Genomic DNA, 17,528 nt, shown 5'->3' on the forward strand with positions numbered 1-17,528 from the left:
CCTTTCCGGCCTTGAACTTGATTCTGTGCTTTGCAAAAAATGTGTATGTTCAGGTGTTACTTCCCCCACCAGTGTGTTGCATATTTGTGTAAGATAGTAATGAAAACAAAGGGTAAACATTTTTTTCCTCATTACTGAAGTGTAAAAGAAGGGAAGCTAAACCACAGACATCTTGATTGTAACTGTAGAGATCTCACTAACCCTCACCCCAATACAAGAATGTCTGAAATAGGGCTTCACTACCCCATCCTGAGCTCACCTTGTGTCTACCAGGTAGCAGTGAATCCATTCAATGTCAAGGCCCAGACCCTGCCCATAGCTGTTGCGATTCAGCAAAGCTCTATTGACTGCAATGGTACTATGCTGATTTATGCCAGCTGAAGATCTGGCCTGGCATTTGAGCCTTCTCTCTGTAGTTGATTTATTTATTTATTTATTTATGTATTTTGTATCTCCACCAAAGCTGTGAGGTTCCACTCCATTTTCTCTTTTGTCGCCCACAATCCATCTGTTTTACTTCCCATTGTCCTTGATGGCTTATGACACAGCCTCCATCTTTCAGGTTGAAGAGAACTTGACGGAGCTTGATTCTGTCAATGCTGCTCCTTAATTAAACCAAACAGGTTGCTTTGCATTTAATAGCAATGCCTTGTAATGAATTTGTATGCTCCAGACAGTTACTGCTAATGTATCTCTAACATTCATAGGTGTTTTTGTTCCAAAACATAGGGTTCTACCAATTAAGCTAAAGGGAAGCGCCTTTCAGAAAGTAGTTGTAGCAGGAGTAAGTCCCTAGTGGGCTGCCGCTACATTGCAACATCGCTCCCTCATGCACACAAAACAAGTACACTGTAGCCTCTGTGGCACTCTCAAGCCCTGTCTATACTCACTGTGGTAAGTCAACCTAAATTACACTACTTTAGTTATGTGGCTAACATAACTGAAGTTGACGTAGCTTAGGTCAACTTACTGCAGTGTCTGCACTGAGCTATGTCAACAGGAGACACTCTCCTGCTGACTTACCTTACTCTTCTTGGAGAGCTGGAGTACCAGAGTTGATGGAAGAGCTCTCTGCCGGTAAGTGTAAACACTGCTGTCCTGGAGCATGAGAAATGGAAGGAGTTTAAATCCTGGATGCTCTCTTGAGCGTACAAAATACTAATAGCAGGCTTTCAAGCCAGTTTAGAAAATGCCGTTAGGTAAGTGCCTAATTGTCTAGGACAGGGGTTCTCAAACTTCATTGCACCATAACCCCCTTCTGACAACAAAAATTGCTACACAATCCCAGGAGAGGGGGACTGAAGCCTGAGCCCACCCGAGTTTCACTGCCCCAGGCTGGGAGGGGCCAAAGCTTAAGCCCAAGAACATCAGCCCCAGGTAGGAGGCCTGTAGCCTGAGCCCTGCCATCCAAGGCTGAAGCCTTTGGGCTTCGGCCTCAGCCCTGGGCAGTGCGGCTCGGGCTTCAGCCCCAGACCCAGCAAGTGTAATGCCAGCCCTGGTGACCCCATTAAAATGGGATTGTGACCCCCTTTGGGGTTCTGACCCACAGTTTGAGAACCCCTGGTCTACAATATGAAGAAGAAATATTCTTATTTTAATTGGTGTAAATGCTAGGGCCACAGGACCCCCTTATCTTCCAGTCTCCCAGGAAGAATTGCGTGGAGGAAAAACGGAATGGAATATTTATCAGATTGCATATGAAAAGGGATTGAACTGCCAATATTGTTGTTTATGGATGGGATTTTCAAAAACACATAAGTGACTTAGGTGAGGTCCCAGTGATTTTTTTTTCTTTTAGTGGTGCTTGTGTTCCCCAGTTATTTGTATGTTTTTGAAAATTCCACCTTGTAATGAAATGTCCTGCCTTTTCTGTAATCTGACCTGAAGCATGTTTCCTGGCAAGCATTTGTTACCCAAACTAGTTACAAGAATTTATACATGATTGGAGATGGAGACCTGTGAATGAAGCATATTCAGCAGGCCCCTTCCATAAAGAAGAGCAGTGTGGTCATCTTTTGCTCAATGTGTTTGGAAAAACAGTCGCTGTAGTGGTGAGTTCTCTGAAGAATCTGAGAGGAATTGAAGCAGTTGCACAAGGTAAAGAATAAAAAAGAAAAATCAGAGATGCTGTCTCAAGACGAGCCAGAATTGTTTATGATGGGAGGGACTAGTCCCAGGGCAACTTGACTGGATGCTTTTGGGGTGATTGGCAGCTGGAACCTGTGTTTTTTGAGGAAATTACTAGAGTTCTTATTAGTATGACACTGACTAACAGCAGCTTTCCAGGGACCTGGTATATTGGAAAGTATTAACATTTAAAGTTTAATATTTCTGTATTGTTTGATTGTCTTTATAGAATGAAATCATTTGAGCTGTTCTTAATCCTACTGCGTGGTTAGTTGTATTCATTGAATGGCTTTTGAAATCCTTGCTCTGTGTAAGAGACAAGTAGGCTATCGTGTAGAGTTTAAGTGATTTAAAGTTATGTGACTTGGATTGCTCCCACAGCGGCATACGGGATGAAGATAGACCGTTAGGCTATAAATCAAGACCTGTGATATTGGTCTTGGGTGAATGATACTTTTATATTGATGAAATTCGGATTCCACTGAGAGGCTGAAGCTCATATTCTCTGCTGAAGGCAAGCCTGCTGAACCATTTGGACGGATGCTGTGCTGGGGGGGTGAGTTGGTGGCAGCTACTACCGATATTTAGTTATGCCAGCGACTAGCTGTATTGCACTGCCAATAAAACTCTATTGTAGCTTGCCTCAGCACCATTAGTTGTCAAGCTGAAAATACAGAAGGGTAAATCTAATCTGATCAGGCCTGCATCTTCCATCAAATATGAGTTGCTATATCTGTAGCAGATTTATTGTGCTCTTTTTTTATATTGGGCCTACTAACCTATTCACTCTTTTGGCTTCTCTATTTAGCTACCGCACATATATCTTTAAAAAAGTAATGCTGGATAGTAACCCCTTAGTAAAACTAGACTTATGGACTAGCAGTCGGTGGCAAATTTTATGTCTCAAAATGACTAGAGCTTGTCAAAACACTGGAAAAATAATTGTGGTGATATCCAGGTTTTCATTTTGCAGGGTTAAAATAGACCCATATTTTTCTTTCAAAGTTAATTTTTGATTTTTCTTTTCATTTGTTTTTCCTTTATTTTTTCCCAGTCACTTTTGGATTTTTGAAAATGACTGGGAGCAGAGGGGAAGAAGAGAAAAGAAGCAAACACTCAAAAAAAATGAAAACATATATTTGAAACATTCCCACTAATGTTGAAAATGAACAATTTTTCATTTTTAACAAAAGCCATTTTTAAATGAGATTTGTCATTCAAAAAATGTTGACTTGCTCTAGAAACGAGCTTTGATCACTTCTTTCTCCACATTTCTGCAGGTAATATGTGACTAGGAAGGTGTGTGTGTGCGTGTGTTGTTAGTCCCTACAAAATACCATATATCTGCATGTAAACTGACAGGCCAGAATTTCAGGCCTACTTTTTGGAAGGTGTTTTATTCATGGATTGGAGGGGCCCCTGAATAGGGGCATACACTAGCAAGAGCTTTTTAAGGGTGCCTTACAATCAAATAGGAGAAATAAATGCCACTGGTGCTATGGAGCAGCTAGTCTGGTCAGAGTTGCAAACCCAAGCCAGACCAAAAGTGTAAACATGGAGGCAATGTCCCCACCCAATAGTCAGGGCCATCCTAAGAGGCACTTTTCCTCACCAAGTAATTTCAAGCAAAAGCCTGACTAGCCAAATGGAACTTGCAGTGTTTCCAAAGTTAAACTGGGGCGTTGGCCGCACAGCTGGTAGCCAAATGGGGAGTGGTTAATTTTTTTTTTTTAATTTCATGTCAAAATTTTGACTAGCTCTATTTGTTGGATCAAAAGGGAAAGCAAATTCCAGACTGGGAATCTCTCCCCTGAAAAGGCCATGCTGCTTGCCCAACCACTGAAAATCTGGGCGCTGTAAATGTGATGTGTGGGGAGTTTGTGTAAGCTGGCATGTGAGTTAACAACATGGTGACCATACTGGTATTAAAAAGCAGAGCTCCCCAGTCATGGCACAAAGCAGCTGCCATAGCAGGGTCCTTCTGCACCCTGGAGAACATCCATCAGACTGTTATTGTGGGAAGAAATTAATGGAGATAACACCTAGATTTAAAAAAAATAGTTAAAAGGTAAATTTTTATTGCAAGATTAAGCACAGGTTGATCAGCATGACTCTAGCAGTTACTGGGTTAAAGTATCTATGATGTTACTGAATTGAGACAGAACATCTCACTTCAGTAGGAAAGATTCAAGTTCACATTTTTTGATACTTCTATTTGCATATTCTGACACTTTAAAACGCTCTTATTACAGTGTTACCACACACACCCAATGAATGTCAAAGAATGAATGTCAACTACACAAGTACTGCAAAAATGAATGAAGAGGAACTGTTTTAAGGATCTCCAAAGCAGCAACTGACTAGATGAGAAGAATTGAAAGGGACCTTATGTCAGTAGCTAATTGGCATAGCTGAGGTACATGCACTCTCCACAGCATGCCCACTCCCTATACCAAGGTGGGAATGCAGTGACTGCATGCAGGAGCTAGCTCCATCACCTATAGCAGCTTTATGCTAGCAGGGAACTCACTTGCACAAGCAGAATGATGCAAAAAGCCAGAACAGACTGGAGAATCCTGCTCTGTCACTCTGGAGGCAATGATATCTGGTTGGAACTGAGTCCTTCGAGTTGGAAGCCCAGGTTCTGTCCCTGACTCTCGCACTTCCTGACTCTTGTGATCTTGAACAAACCACTAAGGCATACATTTTCAAAAGTTTTCACCAATTTTTTTGTTGACACCCAATTTGAGTCACTTACGGCCTGATTTTTGGAGATGCTCAAAACTCCCAACTTCAGTTGATGTCATCTGGAACAGCTGGTGCTCCGCATCCTTGAAAATTGGGCCTTGGGGTCTCAAGCTGGGTAAGCAAATATAGGAGACACTTCTTTTAAAAAAAAGAAAAGAAAAGTGTGTGTGTGGATATATATATAATGTGGCCCAAACCTGCTTGCTATGTTTCATGAGTATACCACTGTGCCTGAGCACAGTCCTATTGACTTCAGTTGGGATCGGCAGGGTCGGGGCCTGAGAGCTTAACCTGTCTGCCTGAATTTATCCCACCTGTGAAATGGGGAGAATGGCCCATTCCCAGCTTTTTAAAGCCTTTTGATATCTTCAGATGAGAGACTCTAGATAAGCACAATTATTTAATTTATAACAAACAACATGAGGATTTTGAAGGTTTTTTTAAATTAATGTTAACACTCAGCTGTTCAGCTATATAAATAGCAGGTTTTATTTCTAAAATATTTTTGCTTCTGATAGGTTTGTGCATTGTGAGATTTTGTAAGTTTATGAGATAAAAGAACATTTATTTTTTCCCTGGTGAATTTAGGGTAGAAGCACTCTTGGAAATACTTTCAATGTAATGACTGATAATCCATCTGGGAGGTGGGTGGTATGAAAAGCATTGCCAGCTCTGTGTGTATCAGGCATCATTGTGTCAGTGAGATAAGTCCCTTCCTCCAGAATGTCTTGTAATGGACTTTGGGCTAGATTCTCAGCAGGGGCAAATTAGTATGGCTCCAATCAAGTCAATTAATCTATGCAAATTTATACCAGCCGAGCATCTGGCCCTGTGTCTTTACCATCTCCAGTTGTCTCCAGCAGAAGTGGTTACTACTAAATTAATTATTGCACATTCAATAGCCAGATAAATTGAGTAATCTGTTTTCTGTCATTTTTAAATTTGTTGCTTTTCAATATAATTGAATAGATATCTGGAAGTGTTGGATTTGCCTTCTCTTTAACATTCATTATTGTATCCCCTCCTCTTTTTCTCCTTGCTGAAGGACAGTCCCAGCTGTTTGTCTCTCATATGGAAGGCTTCCTCTGCCTCTGATCATTTGTCGCCTGTCTCTAAACCCCCTGTTTCTGCTGTATAATTTTAGAGCTAGGGTGACGAGAACGGTACTCCAGATGAGGGCATTCCATTGACTCCAATGTGATATTGTCAGTGTTGTTTCCTGTCCTATCCCATATGCTTCCAAACATTTGTACGCTTTTTTTCAATTGCTGCCTCGGAGCCAGACACTTTCACTGTGCTTTCCACAATGGGCTTCATCCTGAGTTTATGGCTAATTTAGCAAAGCATCTGAGTGGTTCAGATTATCCAGATATATTGCTTGCCATGGGTGTTGCTTTGCACATGCTGTTGAATTTCATCTGAAGTCCCACATAGCTTTCTGTAGGCTTGTCTAAACTGCACTGGTGTAAATGTATATATATATGTATGTCACTGTGTGTGTGTGTGTGTACACACACGTACCCTTTTACCCTGATATAACACAAATTCAGATATAATACGGTAAAGCAGCGCTCCAGTGGGGTGCGGGGAGGCTGTGCGCTCCAGCGGATCAAAGCAAGTTTGATATAATATGATTTCACCTATAACGCGGTAAGATTTTTTGGCTCCCGAGGACAGCAGGGCCGGCGCTTCCATTTAGGCGACCGGGCACCAGGATTTGGGAGGGTGGCAGACTGCTCCGGTGGACCTGCCGCAGGCGTCCCTGCGGAGGGTCCGCTGGTCCCGCGGCTCCGGTGGAGCATCCGCAGGCATGCCTGCGACAGGTCTACCGGAGCTGCGGGACCAGCGGAACCTCCACAGGGATGCCTGTGGCAGGTCTACCGGAGCCGTGGGACCAGCGGACCGTCCGCAGGGACGCCTGCGGCAGGTCCACCGGAGCCGCGGGACTGGCGAGCCGGCCCTGCGCCAAGGTCGCCAAAAACCCTGGTGCCGCTCCTGGAGGACAGTGTCATATCGGGGTAGAGGTGTATAAATAAAAACACAAACACACACACACAATTGGTTTTAATATAAATATTTTAAACAAAACTGGTCCTATCAGAGAAACATTGAGGGAAGCCTTATTAACCTTTAGCCATGCTGAAATTTGACCATTTCTTTTCTTTGTTTCCTTAATAGCTGCTAGTGCAGGATTTGGCAAAGCCTTTTTGAGAACCCAAATAAATTTATATCCAATGTTTCTCCCTTATCTACTATATAGGTATCCTATTCAAAGAGTATCAGTAGATTAGAAAGGCATGATTTTCCTTACAGAATCTGTGCTGGGTTGTCCCTGTTGTATAATGGTCATCTGGAATAAACTCTTGCCTGTGCCCCAAACAACTGTCTCCAACTGTAGCTTTCTCAAAATATTGCTTTTCATGGATGGTCATGTAGTTAGGCCTAGTGTGCACTGTGGTTTTGCTTTCTTTCAGCTGCTGGTCATTGGTGCACAGTATTTTTTCATCTGAGGTGTTACCACATACCCACACAGAGTGGATATTGGATTAGTAGAATGTGTGAGCGTTTTCAGGCTGAGATGGTGCTGTAAAAGGAAGCCTTGCTCCTTGCTGAGTGACGGCATCACTTAGCTGCAAGTTCGTCAAGTGGAAAGAGTTCCCCATATCTTACACTGCCTCACAAGAGCATTGTAACAAGATAGGATATATCTATTACCTTAGAAAATGAATGCTTCTGTGAGAAGTCATTTGCAAAGGGTACCCAGGAGGGTTTCTCCATGTCTTGGGTTCAACAGTACATTTGCCTGTTCGCAAGCACTCTGTTTTAGGTAATATCCTGGCTCAGTCATCAATCTGCAATAGACATAAGGCAGGGGATAGCAAGTCAGATGAAATACGCAACAGCTACTTGAAATTAGCAGAGAACATTTAAAGCAGTCAGTCTGCAGACGACTTGGATTGACGGAAGGCAATTATGTGGCTGTTGTAACCACCACAGGATCTGGGGCTCAGCTGCAGGAGTTGGTGCAGTGCACAGAATCCACCAGTGCATACAGCAGGATCGGAGAAGGGGGATCTGATGGGACCTGCTCCTATCTGATGGTGGCAGCAGATCCTGGGACGGGGTTATTGATAGTATGCCCTCTCCCTCTATTTTTACAGATTGCGCTAGAATTTGGCACACATGTTGCTGCAGAGAACTGAGGGCCTTGATAGGAGGAATATTCATGGCACTTCCATGATTAATTAGTTTCTACTGCTCCTTAAGTAACAATAAAACCCGTCAGTTCCTCATTTATTTTTATAAGTAGCGATTCACACAACAGCTCAAGTCTAATTCAGTTGTTGATATGGACATTTTAACCCAAAGTGCTTTCTAAAATGTTGAATGAAAACCAAAGAGAATTTTTGTTTGGATTTCAACATTCCCCCAACTCCGCCACTTATGTGGTCAGATTCTGCCTCTTTTGCTCTTGCTCAGTAATTCCTTACATCACAATAGTCCCCTGGATTTCCATGGGGCTATTCATGAAGTAAGGTGCTTCTCAGTGGGGGTAAGGGTGGCAGCAGCTGGCCCAGAGTGGTTTTGAGCTGGGGTTTTGATTCAGGCCCTTCTCTAAAGGAAATCTTTCCTCTCATACAGTGTTCTATGTTTTGTACTGGTGCCTGGCACAGTGGGTTCCTGGTCTATGACTGGGGTCCCTAGACACCACCACAATACAATCACTCACCAGAGTTGCCTCTTTCTGATTTTGTTACATGAACATTTTATTACAACACTACTTTCCATGCGCTGCAGTGGAACAGCCTCTTCCCATTTTACTGTTGCTAATGTGCCCATCACCACAGTAATATTAAGAACTCTGATCCCTGAAAGGGAGCATGTGCAGAGCAATCCCCAAAATGATGGTGCTTTATATAAGTGCCGAGCAGTCATGCTGAGCGGATTGGCACAGGCAATGTATCTTTGACGCCTTCATATTCATCTTCTGGTTAGAGACATCCCTGCTCCTTGCTTGATAAAGCTTTTAATATTAGATTTTATTTTCCTAGCCAAGATTTTAGATTTATGGCTCAAAGAAAGACCTTCTGTCATTACACTGCAAGCACTTTACAAGATGTCCTAGTGCTGTGCATGTCTTGTTAGTGACAATGTGTGACAGATCTGGATTAGAAAATAGTGGATGAGGCTGCTGTTAAAACTGCCTAGCAGAGTAGGGGGATTGGCAGACTTCCCGCAAAAGCTTAATGAAATGTCTGTTTTTTATGGGATTCTTAGTGAAAAGGGAATGGGAAAGAAGAGGGGCAGATGGAATGTTGCCATCTGGGATGTGTTACCATAATGTGTTGTAGTTTTTTTTTGGATCACAGACTAATACAACATTGTGAATTCAATCCCACCATTTGAACTGGCACACAGGAAGCTTGCATTTTTAAGATTTGCCATTTGTAGAGGCAGTCTTCCTGATCTGCCCTCTCTTCAGTATTAAAGGATTTATTCTACCTACTAACTTACCTTTTTATTGGCTCCTTTAAAGAATCCACTTGCTCTTTTGCTTTTAAAGGAAGGAAATTTTGGATGGGCTCTGTAGGAGAGAAATATGCCCCGAAAAACATACTCATTTCTGATTTAAATCAAGGAGCCTCTGACAGCGTTGCTTGCTAGTTTGAGTTTTGCTTTGTACGTCCTTATGCAAGAATGGTGCAGTGAGACTGAGTGCATCTGCCACACTAGCGATGCAAGAGGAAATAGTCTTATTATGACAAAGAAGGCCTGCGTCTCGTGCATCTATATTTTACAGATAACTTTTACTATCTATTTTCTTTTGATATTGAAAATAAGTATTGGTTTAATATTCCCCCCTCTCCTGAGGCCTACGTTCTTTTTTGTTTTGGTGGGAGATGGAGGGGGAAGATGCTTTGTCTACCAACCATGCAAGATTGGTTTATCCAAACAGAATGCTCTGCTGTGTATAATTTAAAAGCATATTATGTCCATAGTAGATTAGACTCTTCAGACAAAAGGAGGAAAAATGAAATATTCACTCCCTCTGGGGTATCTGGCATTGGCCACTGTCAGTAGACAGATACTGGGCTAGATGGACCTTTGGTCTGACCCGGTATGGCCGTTCTTAAGTTCTTAAATACAAAACAAATCTGGTCTCATCGTTTTGATCCACTTCATCTTTCTTATACATCTTAGGCTGGCAGCAGATGGTGCAGTACGACTGCTGGCCATCGTTGTCTGCCATTTATGTCCAGGCGCCCCGACCAACCTCACTGAGGCCAGCCAGGAGCACACACATCTGCCCGGGCACCCCCGACCGACCTCACCGAGGTCGGCTAAAAGAGTACCCAGGAGATGACGACGACGGCTACCAGTCGTAATGCACCATCTGCTGCCAAAAGGCAATAAGCTGCTGCTGTATAGCACTGCAGTACCATGCCTGCCAGCAGCACCCAGGAGATGTATGCTGACTGTTAGCTGAACGGGCTCCATGCTTGCCGTGGTATGTCGTCTGCACGGGTAACCCAGGAAAAATGGTGAGAAACAATTTAAACAATTTATTGCCGTTGCTTTCATGGGGAGGAGGGCGGGGGGTGATGACATTTACCCAGAACCACCCACGACAATGTTTTTACCCCATCGGGCATTGGGAGTTCAACCCAGAATTCCAATGGGCGGCAGAGACTGCGGGAACTGTGAGATAGCTACCCACAGTGCAATGCTCCAAAAGTCAACACTAGCCTCAGTACTGTGGACGCACTCTGCTGTCTTAATGGTCTTAAGTGGGGACACACACAATTGACTGTATAAAATTGATTTCTAAAAATCAACTTTATAAATTCAACCTAATTTTGTAGTGTAGACATACCCTGAATGTAAGTGTTCCTGTGAGGCTCTGCCGCTCTTGAGTCCTGCATCGCTTGCAAATCCAGCTACGTGCTTGACAACTCTAGCTGTCTGTGTGGGGCCAGCAGCAGAACAAGTGCCAGTTCATTGCTTGACTTACCCCTTAAGTTGTTAGGTCAGCCCTGATTGAACAATCACTGGACATAAACTAAAACAATTCCAGTTGTTTTTTCCAGCTGGCATATAAATGGTAACCTTTTGAGCAGAAATGAGGTGATAGGTTAAGTCCTAAAGAGGGGCGGTTATTCAATTTTCAGGAAACACAGTAATGGGCTTTAATTTAACATTCTTTGGGCCAGATAAGGTCCCCAGGAATATCCTCAACATTATGTGGTCAACAGTTTCAGAAGCAGCTGATAGATCTAAAAGATTCAACACGGTCAATTGGTGGTCTGATTTTTTCTGTTCTGATCTGGCAGCACTTTTATACTCACTATGCATTGTTGTAAATGACCATATAAGGTGCAGAGCAACAGAGAATCAAGCTTTGAACTTCATCCATCATCAGAAAAACCACCAGCTGCAAGGAGTGTAATTTGTGTGCCATATCCAGGCTTAGAACTAGACTCACTGGGGTCATTGAAATAGTGCCAGAAGCTTATGGAGCTTTTCTATCTCAACAGTTTTCTTTTCTCTCCCCACGATCTCCCAAACCATTTTAGAGAGAAAGAGAGAGAGGTTTATAATCAGGGCCCCATGTATTCTGTGACTCCAAAACTGTAGAATTTGCCATGGAATCCACCCTTCCTACAGAAACTAGGCTTTCACTCAATTTTTTTACCTAGATTTGTGGTTGCAGAAAGGCCTGCATACCAAGTATAGATCGATGCACCACTATCTTCGTGCATCTGCAGAAATGATCTGGGAGACATAAACTGCCCTGTACATCTGAATAGGTTGTTAACACTTAAACCTAAAGATGAACAATTTAAATGGCAGCCATTATATTACTAGTCACTTTAGCAGAAGCATCCAGCTACTGTGCCTCCCCCACAATTCCAGACTGGCTCCCAAATACTAAAAACTCAAAATGTCTCCTGTGGCATGTTGCCAATTCTTATTGATTTTATTGAGAGTTTTGTGGGCGGGGGGGGGGGGTTAAAGCCCCTGCTGTTGGAATCAAGAGATTGCAAGAGGGGCTCAGCATTCAGTTTTTTTTAAAAAAGAGATGGGGGACCTGGGGGAATGTCTAGTCCTCAGGGTAGAAGAGATAAGCTTGAAAATATCCCCAAGGCTCACAGACCAGAAGGCAAAGAAAAAGGTTCTAAAATTTATTGGTTTGGTTTTGTTTTGAAGCTTAAAAATCATGAGATTTTAAAAAACCAAAACAACACATGACTTTTTTTTTTCAGGCCTGACACCTGATGGGTGGGGTTGGCAGTATTGGAATGTGGCGCTGAGAAGAATAGCAGCAAGTGGGATCTGGCAGACTTCACACCTACAGGATTCAAAAAGGCATCGCATTGGAAAACAGGATCTGGTTCAAGAGGTGAATATAGCTGGACTGCTTGGTAATAGTGACCATAATATAATTAAACTTAATATCCCTGTGAGAGGAAAACCACCACAGTGGCCCAACACTGTAGGACTTAATTTCAGAAAGAGGAACTACACAAAAACGTGAAGGTTAGTTAAACAGAAATTAAAGGGTACAGTGCTAAATGTGAAATCTCTGCAAGCTGCATGAAAACTTTTTAAAGACACCATAACAGAGGCTCAACTTAAATGTATCCCCCAAATTTAAAAGCATAATAAGAGAACCAAAAAAGAGCCACCATGGCTAAACAACAAAGTAAAAGAAGCAGTGAGACGCAAAAAGGCATCCTTTAAAAAGTGGAAGTTAAATCCTAGTGAGGAAAATAGAAAGGAGCATAAACTCTGGCAAATGAAGTGTAAAAATATAATTAGGAAGGCAAAAAAGAATTTAAGGAACAGTTAGCCAAAGACTCAAAAAGTAATAGCAATTTTTTTTTAAGTACATCAGAAGCAGGAAGCCTGCTAAACAACCAGTAGGGCCACTGGATTGAGGTGCTAAAGAAGCACTCAAAGACGATAAGACCATTGCTGAGGAACTAAATGAATTATTTGCATCAGTCTTCACGGCTGAGGATGTGAGGGAGATTCCCAAACCTGAGCCATTCTTTTTAGGTGGCAGATCTGAGGAACTGTCCCAGATTGAGGTATCATCAGAGGAGATTTTGGAACAAATGGATAAACAGCAATAAGTCACCAGGACCAGATGGTATTCACCCAAGAGTTCTGAAGGAACTCAAATGTGAAATTGCAGAACTACTAACTGTAGTCTGTAACCTATCATTTAAATCCGCTTCTGTACCAGATGACTGGAGGATAGCTAATGTGATGCCAATTTTTAAAAAGGGATCCAGAGGTGATTCCCGACAATTACAGGCCTGTAAGCCTGACTTCAGTACTGGGCAAACTGGTTAAAACTATAATAAAGAACAGCATTGCCAGACATATAGATGAACATAATTTATTGAGGAAGAGTCAACATGGTTTTAGTAAAGGGAAATCATGCCTCATCAATCTACTAGAATTCTTTGAGGGGATCAACAAGCATGTGGACCATGGGGATCCAGTGGATAGAGTGTACTTAGATTTTCAGAAAGCCTTTGACAAGGTCCCTCACTAAAGGCTCTTAAGCAAATTAAGCTGCCATGGGATAAGAGGGAAAGTGTTCTCATGGATTGGTAACTGGTTAAAAGATAGGAAACAAAGGGTCAGTTTTCAGAATGGAGAGAGGTAAACAGTGGTGTCCCCCAGGGGTCAGTTCTTGGACGAGTCCTATTCAATATATTCATAAATGATCTGGAAAAAGGGGTAAAGAGTGAGGTGGCAAAATTTGCAGGTGATACAAAATTACTGAGTTAAGACCCAGGCAGACTGTGAAGAGTTACAAAAGGATCTCTCAAAACTGGGTGAGTGGGTAACAAAATGGCAGATGAAATTTCATGTTGATAAATGCAAAGTAATGCACATTGGAAAACATAATCCCAACTATACATATAAAATGATAAATTAGCTGTTACCACTCAAGAAAGAGATCTTGGAGTCACTGTGGATAGTTCTCTGAAAACATCCACTCAATGTGCAGCGGCAGTCAAAAAAATGAACAGAATGCTGGGAATAATTAAGAAAGGGATAGATAATAGGACAGAAAATATCAAGTTGCAACTATATAAATCCATGGTATGCCCACATCTTGAATCCTGTGGTCGCCCCATCTCAAAAAAGATATATTGGAATTGGAAAAGGTTCAGAAAAGGGCAACAAAAATGATTAGGGGTATGGAACAGCTTCCATATGAGGAGAGATTAATAAGACTGGGACTTTTCATCTTGGAAAAGAGACGAGTAAGGGAAAATGATTGAGGTCTATAAAATCATGACTGGTATAGAGAAAGTAAATAAGGAAGTGTTGTTTACTACTTCTCATAATACAAGAACTAACACACAAATGAAATTAATAGGCAGCAGATTTAAAACAAATAAAAGGAAGCATTTCTTCACACAACACACAGTCAACCTGTGGAACTTCTTGCCAGAGGATGTTGTGAAGGCCAAGACCATAACAGAGTTCAAAAAAGGCTAAAAAGAATTTGAGGAACAGTTAGCCAAAAACTCAAAAAGTAATAGCAATTTTTTTAAGTACATCAGAAGCAGGAAGCCTGCTAAACAATGGCTATTAGCCAGGATGAACAGGAATGGTGTCGCTAGCCTGTTTGACAGAAGCTGGGAATGAGCAACAGGGGAAGGACCACTTGGTGATTACCTGTTCTGTTCATTCCCTCTGGGGCACCTGGCACTGGCCACTGTTGGAAGACAGGATACTGGGTTAGATGAACCTGTGGTCTGACCCAGTAGGGCCGTTCTTATGTTCTTAACTGTAACATTCTAAATACGGACTGAGGGCAAAATCCTGGCTCCAATGGACTTGATGGCAGTTTTACCATTGACTTTAGTGGAGCCAGGATTTTGCCCTGAGATTGTAAAAGGAACAGAAAAAGCTATATTGATAAAGAAAGGAATTAGAATAACGTGGGTTATGTTGTGCACCGGTTTATCTTGAGGGAGCCAAGATAAGATCTTGCAGCTTAACCCAGAATCATTAAGACTACCTGATAAGCCTGTATCTGTCAACCGAGGGTGTTCAGACCTGGCATATTCCGACTTATTGTATCTTACTGGTGAACTCTGGAAGGGGTCTTGATTAACTTTAATTTGAAGCTTCTTCTCAATTATTAAAATTCTAGTTCGTTGTAGATTGCCTAGTGACTTTTTATTATTCAAAGATATATGAGCACTACTATCAAATCTGAAACCTAGGTTTCCATATAAAATAATTTTTTCCAGTCTTCTTCATGTATTCACCTTGAATAACAAAATAAGAGGGGTGATACTTAATATATTCTCAAGGATTATCAAGAGACAGTACTAACTCTGGTCTGCTTAAATGAGCTAATCTTACTGTAGTCAGTCAAAGCTAGGAGACGAGCAGATGGTAGTTACTTGGAGGAGTGATTTGGGATCATTAATCTTCAAATTCTGCTTTACAGGGCAGTTTGAACTTTGCTAGTTTGTGCTGCCCTGTATGATGCTGGGACTCAGAAGGACAAAAGTGGCTTTGGTGCATCCATTCTATCTATGCCATTGTTCCAGATGCAGTCTGGGCAGAGCTTGAAGTCATTTGGAAGGCTGGAGCTGGGAAGGGAGCAGATGAGGCATGGTTTAGAGTCTGGTTATTTTTTTTTATCAGGTATTCCTTATGTGGGATGTTTTCCATTGTCTGTTCAAGTCCCTAGGCTCTCTAATCCCTGAAGCATAAGCTATTTTCTACATGGTTAACTCTGCAGATAAGAGCCATGTGACAGCTCTAGCTGGTCCCAAGCCATAGTAATTAATGCCAAGTCTTCCCATTTCTGTCTAGGTTTCAGACTCATGTGTAGGCTTTTGCCAGCATTAATCGTCTTGCTCACTGGAACTGTCAGGCTATGGGAGCAGTACCAACTAGCAAGTAGTCTTACCTTCTAAATTGGAGGGATTGAGGGAAGGCTGAGTTAATGGAGGAATAAAGGCTAGTTGTCTTTGGCAGGCTAGATAGGGAAAGGGATTTTGGAGAGTGCAGGTACAAAGTAGCATCCCTTTAAAATATTGTGAGTCCTCTAGTGGCACTCACTAAGTTCTGCTTTAGAAGCCATCAGAAACCAGCGAGAGCAGCAGTATGTTTGTAAGTAGGCCTTGCATGTTAATGCATAATTAGTAAACATGGTCATTTTGGGCCCAGCAGTGTCCATGTGGTTTCTTCATGTTTTGGTTGTGTAATGAACCAAAGACACATCAGAGCACAAAACGTTCTATCTGAATAGTTCAAGGATGGAGTTGATTTAATTCCAAATATATGATAAACTGGGCCAAAGGAAAATCAGATTCATCATGCATGCCTAATGACATGTACAGCATCCCTACTGCAGGGCAAAATGACACAAATTATCCTTACTGAACAAAGTGCACAGCCTTCTTCGAACTGTATTTTGGTTCCAAGTTGTTTAACAGTGGTTAAAAGCACTGTACATTATGAACCCTATTTGATACAAGACCAAAGCTTGACTAGAATGACTGAGACAAGATTTGGATATGGTGACATGTGCTGCAAGGAATATAGCTTACCTAGTGTGCAAAATTTACTGCAAAGACAGTAGTAGATATGAATTTAAGAATCTTAGGCTATGCCTAAACTATAAGCTAGGGGTGTGATTCCCCTGCTCACATACATTTAGTCACACTGCCTCTCATCACGCTAGAGTGAGTACAAACAGCAGTGTAGCCACAATAGCAGCTAAGCTGTATAAACCCACCTGTTTCAGGCAGGTTTGCACTCCACACAGCTAAGCCAGGCATCCTCTGCCACTACCCCGTGCTACACCGCTAAACTGCTATTTATACTTGCACCAGCTAAGAAGAGCTAGTGCCAGTGTGTATGCACGAGCAGGGGAATCACACCTCTAGCTCGTAGTGTAGACATAGCCTGAGTGTGGTGCAGCAAATACAAGTATTTGTGGCTTTACAGCCTTCACTGAATGGTTGGTTGGGAAAGTGAACAGGTTTAGAAAGCTGCAAGTAATAACTAGTGTGTCTGTTGAGAGTAATTCATTCTTTCTCTTAGCCCTTGCTCCCCATCAGGTTAGCCTAGCATTTGAGGACCTCATACTGTGCCCTCCTCCCAAAAAGAGAAGCTGTAGAGCTGTAGGTCTCAAACTTTTTTACTGGCGACCCCTTTCACATCTCAAGCCCCCTGATAAATTAAACACACTGTTTAATATATTAAACACCATTATAAATGCTGGAAGCGAGCAGAGTTTGGGGTGGAAGTTGACAGCTCGCAACCCCCCATGTAATGACCTCGTGACCCCCTGAGGGGTCCTGACCCCTAGTTTGAGAACCCCTGCTGCAGAGCCTTCTGCCACCGCTGATGTTATTGCATAGAAACTGTGCATGTCCCTGAGGGCAGAATGCTTCATAGTTTGTCCACCACCAGTGTTTTGACAGTTCCTTTCTCTTTGCACTTGAGAGAACAGGTTCTCTGGCAGTTGTATTAAATCTCTAGCTCAACCTTTCATCACATCAAAATGGGGAGATGAGTGGTGAGAGAAGGCAAAATATTGTGGCTTGTGTACAGCATTCAAAATTTACAAGCCACATTGCTTGGCAGATGTAAAACAT

At 42.2% G+C, this 17,528-nt stretch overlaps 1 protein-coding gene across 6 annotated transcripts in view; it reads left to right on the top strand.

Moving 5' to 3' along the window:
* POMGNT2 (protein O-linked mannose N-acetylglucosaminyltransferase 2 (beta 1,4-)) overlaps positions 1 to 17,528 on the top strand; it is a 271,191-nt gene that overhangs the window by 52,898 nt on the left and 200,765 nt on the right. For all 6 annotated transcript variants that reach the window (XR_007772387.1, XR_007772385.1, XR_007772388.1 and 3 more), the window contains one exon: positions 12,141 to 12,277. The gene's annotated coding sequence lies outside the window, so the exon portion shown is untranslated. The remainder of the gene's footprint in view (positions 1 to 12,140; positions 12,278 to 17,528) is intronic.

The sequence above is a fragment of the Gopherus flavomarginatus genome, chromosome 2, assembly GCF_025201925.1.
Source record: "Gopherus flavomarginatus isolate rGopFla2 chromosome 2, rGopFla2.mat.asm, whole genome shotgun sequence".
NCBI classification, from domain to species: domain Eukaryota; kingdom Metazoa; phylum Chordata; order Testudines; family Testudinidae; genus Gopherus; species Gopherus flavomarginatus.